Source organism: Triticum aestivum, chromosome 7A (genome assembly GCF_018294505.1).
Source record: "Triticum aestivum cultivar Chinese Spring chromosome 7A, IWGSC CS RefSeq v2.1, whole genome shotgun sequence".
Taxonomy (NCBI): domain Eukaryota; kingdom Viridiplantae; phylum Streptophyta; class Magnoliopsida; order Poales; family Poaceae; genus Triticum; species Triticum aestivum.
In genome coordinates, this window is record NC_057812.1 from 291,440,067 (window position 1) to 291,446,802 (window position 6,736).

The 6,736-nt window shown below is 44.8% G+C and overlaps 1 pseudogene; it reads left to right on the forward strand.

Annotated features, from left to right (window-relative positions):
* The first annotated feature begins 344 nt into the window (after window positions 1-344).
* On the forward strand, window positions 345-3,527 carry LOC123151712 (5-epiaristolochene 1,3-dihydroxylase-like; annotated as a pseudogene).
* The last annotated feature ends 3,209 nt before the right edge of the window (window positions 3,528-6,736 follow it).

Here is a 6,736-nt window from a genome sequence, read left to right on the forward strand (position 1 = left end):
TCAAAGTCCATCCCTACTGTATTTATTTCTACTCAACAGCTATCATATTTTACTACTTCCTCCGTCCGGGTGTATAAGTCATTCGCGTAGTTCTAGGTCATCGATTTGAGGAATTAAATATGTGTTATATGTCATGAAAAGTATATCACTAGATTTCCACGCGGATGTAGTTTCTAAATATATATTTTTTGTCACATATAATACATATTTAGATAGTTAAATTATCGACCTAGAACTACGCGAATGACTTATACACCGGGACGGAGGTAGTACTCCAAGTTTGGCTTGACTATATACATGCAGGAGCTAGCTCCAAAGTTGCCTGTATCCCAACCAAACTTCGAGGCCGTCACTGACTACATACATATAAGCACATATCACGTCTCTGCAAGCTGCAAGCCAACAAGCTGCCTGCCATGGACGGGTGGTTAAGCTTGTGTTTCATAGCCGGATCCACGCTCCTGGCAATTTGGTTTCTCGACCTCTCCCGTCGCAGGAACAACCCCAATAAGAAGCTGCCTCCAGGGCCATGGACTCTCCCCATCGTCGGCAGCCTCCTCCACGTCGTCGGCGCCTTCCCGCACCGCACCATTGCAGAGCTGTCTCGCCGGCATGGCCCGCTGATGCACCTCAGGCTAGGCGAAGTCGCCACCATGGTCGTCTCTAGCGCCGAGGTGGCGGCTATGGTCTTGAAGACCAACGACCTCACGTTCGCGGACCGGCCACGCACCGTGACGCAGGACATCTTCGGCAGCGGCGGCAAGGACATCGCCTTCGCCCCCTACGGCGCCGCGTGGCGCCAGATGCGCAAGGTGTGCGTCATGGAGATACTCCGCCTCGGCCGGCGCCGGCGCCGGCGCTACGGTCAACGTCAGCGAGAAGGTGGCGATGCTTAGCAACGACGTCGTTTCGCGGGCGGTTTTCGGCGGCACGGTCGCGCAGCGGGACGAGTACATCCGCGAGTTGGGCGAGTCGATGGAGCTTGTCACCGGCTTCTGCCTCGTCGACATCTTCCCCTCTTCGCGGCTGGTGCGGTGGCTTAACAGCGTCGAGAGGCGTATGAGGAGGAGCTACGGCCGTATGCAGAGCATCATCGCTGACATCCTCGACGAGCGCAAGGCCGCACGAGCTGCCGGCGATGGCTCCTGCAGCACCGATGACGAGGATCTGCTGGAGGTGCTGCTCAGGCTGCAGGCCGAGGACTCTTTGGAATTCCCTCTAACCACAGAGATTATAGGCGCCGTCATGTTTGTAAGTACTTTACTTTCTTATAGGAAGTTTCTATTAGTATCTATCTATTTTCCCCCTAGTATATAGTAGTGCTAATAACTAACTACTCGTAAAACACAATTAATACAATACAACAGAAATGAAAATATGCTCTTGGAACTCCAAGAAAACACAGAAGTGCTAGATTGCCGATTTACTGACCATCTCTCTACCAGCATATCACTCTCTTTCTTATCTATCTATTTATTTGTCTATTATATACTAAACAAAAACATAATACAATCTCTCATATACTTAAAAAAATACATAAAGATAAGGTTATGTCATCTATTCCTTTCTTTGGTCTTTCCATAGGGCAACTACGACGCGGATCATCAATTCGCCTCAAATGTTTGAACCGGACAGTTCAGATATTTTTTTGTTATCCATTGGTGGTCACCAAAATTTTGCACACCCATTATGGATGTCCAAAATCCCACAAACTAAAGCCAAACTCGAGAGAGGTTTGGGAGGTCTGGATGTCCGCCATGTTTGATTCTAACACCCCAGGCACACCAAAATACCCCACCCAGAGCCACCCCTTCCTCCACTCTAACCCTCCCCTTGTGCTTTGTATCCGCTGAGGCTGCTGCCACCGATGTACCATCAAAAATCATACACCTACGAAACCTTACGTAACTCAGTTACGTAACCTTCCTCTAAATTCTCTTTTCCCCATCAGGGGGTGGGCCTCACCCTTTCCCTTATTCCAATCAAATATTGCCAAGTCACACAATCACGTAATTGTACATAAAATATTTCGTGGATGTAGCATTGCTCGATGTACCACCCTGGCTGCCACCCAGGCCTTGTCGGACCTCCACCTTCAACTGCGCCGCTCTCTTTGGACTATGATGTCATTCCACCCTAGATCCAGCCTCAACCCGGGTATCCTTCGCCCCCTGCCGACGCCATCCACGGAGGACACTATGCCTGACAAGTGTCCCGCCAAATGCCATTGTCATTTTTTCTCATTGAAACAAACACGATGACAACATACTCGATGAAGGGGGATAAATTGTTGTGTGAGACGTGGTTGTCCAGCAGTGTGGAGTTTTAAGGCATGAAGCAAAATGTCCTGTATTTTGGTAACGTGTGCATGTTTGGTTCAATGAGCACAAGCACTACACGCCCTACAACATGAAAGTCAATATAAATCATGATCCAACATGACACATAAATTATAGAAAAGAATACATACCTAGCTCTTAAACAAGTTATGTGGAAGTTATCCTTGTCTTGGCCCTTGGCAAATATATAAAACATAGTATTGATAATATAACATATGTGGGCGTTATTGGCTTTAAATTCCACTTCAATATGTATAATTTATAATTGTACATGTCACAATCATCATTTCAGGACATGTTTGCTGGTGGCACGGATACCACCGCAACCGTTTTGGAGTGGGCTATGTCAGAACTTGTGAACAATGCCGAAGCCATGACTAAAGCACAACTAGAGGTCCGAGAGGTGCTTGGCGAAGACCGAGTTATCATTACCAATTGTGACATTGCTAAACTCCCCTACATGAGGATGGTCATCAAGGAGGTTCTGAGGTTGCATCCACCCATTCCTCTAGTCCCTCGCATGGCTAGAGATGATTGCAATATTATGGGTTATGACATGCTTAAAGGCACCAATGTATTAGTTAATGTCTTCGCAATTTCCAGAGATTCAAGATATTGGGAAAATCCTGAAGAGTTTAAGCCCGAGAGATTTGAGAACAACAATATGGATTACAATGTGACATATTTTGAATTTATTCCCTTTGGGGCTGGGCGACGGCAGTGCCCTGGGATGTTCTTTGGCATATCGACAGTGCACATCACATTGGCAAACATGTTGTATCATTTCAATTGGATGCGTCCTGAAGGGGCTTGTCTGACTTCATTTGACATGTCTGAGAAATTTGGGTTGACAATAAGACGAAGATATGACCTGCAGCTCAGAGCTATTCCATGGGTGGGCGTCAAAAATATACTGTTGAGGTGATGCAAACGACATGGTATCTATCTTGTGATGTATGTTCAGGTATATTCCTTTTAGCGTATGAATTTATTACATTGCATCTTTGCGCACTAGAATAAGAAAAGTTCGTTGGGACTGCACTACTTTTCACAAATTGCATTACTTTGTACTACAGAGCATAGCTTAAATTGTATTAGTTTTGTGTTTGTCAACATATGAATGATGCAATATGCATATGGAAGTAACATGGTCTTTTATTTGGTCCGACACATCTGATTTGTTTACCAAAGCATATATATATATATCCAACAAAGCGTGTGAACAAATTGTGAAGAACTTTTTTGATGAATTGTAACGTCCCGAGAGCGGTAGAAATCATCTCCCTATTTTTCGGTCTTACATATATTATGTGTGAGATCCTTAGATCCAAGATTGTCATGGTTTATTTCATTATAATTGTTTTAAATGAGGGGCGCTTGATTGATCTCTGACTTTGAAAAGAAGCCTTTGGCGGTCCATCGTGGACTACCTACCACGAGTAAGTTGTAAGAGCAATCCAATGCAGAGACCCAAACATACACGGATTTTGTCCGTTTAGACATAGCGAGCATCCAACGCCAAAATAACAAAAGAGGACAATAGCTACACCAAGCGCCCCACCTCCTCCGTGCCGGCCGGCACCTCCTCCCACCGCCCTACTCTCCCCCTCGTGTTGGAAACGTAGTAATTTCAAAAAAATTCTACGCACATGCAAGATCATGATGATGCATAGCAACGAGAGAGGAGAGTGTTGTCCACGTACCCTTGTAGACCGAAAGTGAAAGCGTTAGCACAACGCGGTTGATGTAGTCGTACGTCTTCACGGCCCGACCGATCAAGCACCGAAACTACGACACCTCCGAGTTCTAGCACATGTTCAGCTCGATGACGATCCCCGGACTTCGATCCAGCATAATGTCGGGGAAGAGTTCCGTCAGCACGACGGCGTGGTGACGATCTTGATGTTTCTACTGTCGCAGAGCTTCACCTAAGCACCACTACAATATTATCGATGACTATGGTGGAGGGGGGCACCGCACACGGCTAAGAGACGATCAACTTGATCAACTTGTGTGTCTAGAGGTGCCCCCCTGCCCTTGTATATAAAGGAGCAAGGGGAGAGGTGGCCGGCCTAGGAGGAGGACGCGCCAAGGGGGGAGTCATACTCCCACCGGGAGTAGGACTCCTCCTTCCCTTGTTGAAGTAGGAGAGAAGGAAAGAGGGGGAGAGGAATAAGGAAAAGTGGGTTGCACCCCTTGTCCAATTCGGACCAGAGGGGGACGCGCGCCTCCTTCCTTTTGGCCTCTCTCCCCTATTCCCGTATGGCCCAATAAGACCCATATACTCCCCGGCGAATTCTCGTAACTCTCCGGTACTCTGAAAAATACCCGAATCACTCGGAACCTTTCCGATGTCCGAATATAGTCGTCCAATATATCGATCTTTACGTCTCGACCATTTCGAGACTCCTCGTCATGTCCCCGATCTCATCCGGGACTCCGAACTCCTTCGGTACATCAAAACTCATAATATAACTGGCATCGAAACCTTAAGTGTGCGGACCCTACGGGTTCGAGAACAATGTAGAGATGACCGAGACACGTCTCCGGTCAATAACCAATAGCGGAACCTGGATGCTCATATTGGCTCCCACATATTCTATGAAGATCTTTATCGGTCAGACCGCATAACAACATACGTTGTTCCCTTTGTCATCGGTATGTTACTTGCCCGAGATTTGATCGTCGGTATCTCAATACCTAGTTCAATCTCGTTACCGGCAAGTCTCTTTACTCGTTTCGTAATACATCATCCCGCAACTAACTCATTAGTTGCAATGCTTGCAAGGCTTAAGTGATGGGCATTACCGAGAGGGCCCAGAGATACCTCTCCGACAGTCGGAGTGACAAATCCTAATCTCGAAATACGCCAACCCAACATGTACCTTCGGAGACACCTGTAGAGCACCTTTATAATCACCCAGTTACGTTGTGACGTTTGATAGCACACAAAGTGTTCCTCCGGTAAACGGGAGTTGCATAATCTCATAGTCATAGGAACATGTATAAGTCATGAAGAAAGCAATAGCAACAAACTAAACGATCAAGTGCTAAGCTAACGAAATGGGTCAAGTCAATCACATCATTCTCCTAATGATGTGATCCCGTTAATCAAATGACAACTCATGTCTATGGTTAGAAAACATAACCATCTTTGATCAACGAGCTAGTCAATTAGAGGCATACTAGTGACACTCTGTTTGTCTATGTATTCACACATGTATTACGTTTCCGGTTAATACAATTCTAGCATGAATAATAAACATTTATCATGATCTAAAGAAATAAATAATAACTTTATCATTGCCTCTAGGGCATATTTCCTTCAGTCTCCCACTTGCACTAGTGTCAATAATCTAGTTCACATCACCATGTGATTTAATACCAATAGTTCACATCACCATGTGATTAACACCCATAGTTCACATCGACATGTGACCAACACCCAAAGGGTTTACTAGAGTCAATAATCTAGTTCACATCGCTATGTGATTAACACCCAAAGAGTACTAAGGTGTGATCATGTTTTGCTTGTGAGAGAAGTTTAGTCAACGGGTCTGCCATATTCAGATCCATACGTATTTTGCAATTTTCTATGTCAACAATGCTCTGCACGGAGCTACTCTAGCTAATTGCTCCCACTTTCAATATGTATCCAGATTGAGACATAGAGTCATCTGGATTAGTGTCAAAACTTGCATCGTCGTAACCCTTTACAATGAACCTTTTGTCACCTCTATAATTGAGAAACATATCCTTATTCCACTAAGGATAATTTTGACCAATGTCCAGTGATCTACTCCTAGATCACTATTGTACTCCCTTGCCAAACTCAGAGCAGGGTATACAATAGGTCTGGTACACAGCATGACATACTTTATAGAACCTATGGCTGAGGCATAGGGAATGACTTTCATTCTCTCTCTATCTTCTGCCATGGTCGGGTTTTGAGTCTTACTCAATTTCACACCTTGTAACACAGGCAAGACCTCTTTCTTTGACCGTTCCATTTTAAACTACTTCAAAAACTTGTCAAGGTATGTACTCATTGAAAACTTATCAAGCATCTTGATCTATCCCTATAGATCTTGATGCTCAATATGTAAGCAGCTTTACCGAGGTCTTTCTTTGAAAAACTCCTTTCAAACACTCCTTTATGCTTTGCAGAATAATTCTACATTATTTCCGATCAACAATATGTCATACACATATACTAATCATAAATGTTGTAGTGCTCCCACTCACTTTCTTGTAAATATAGGCTTCACCGCAAGTCTGTATAAAACTACATGCTTTGATTAACTTATCAAAGCGTATATTCCAACTCCGAGATGCTTGTACCAGTCCATAGATGGATCGCTGGAGCTTGCATATTTTGTTAGTACCTTTAGGATTGA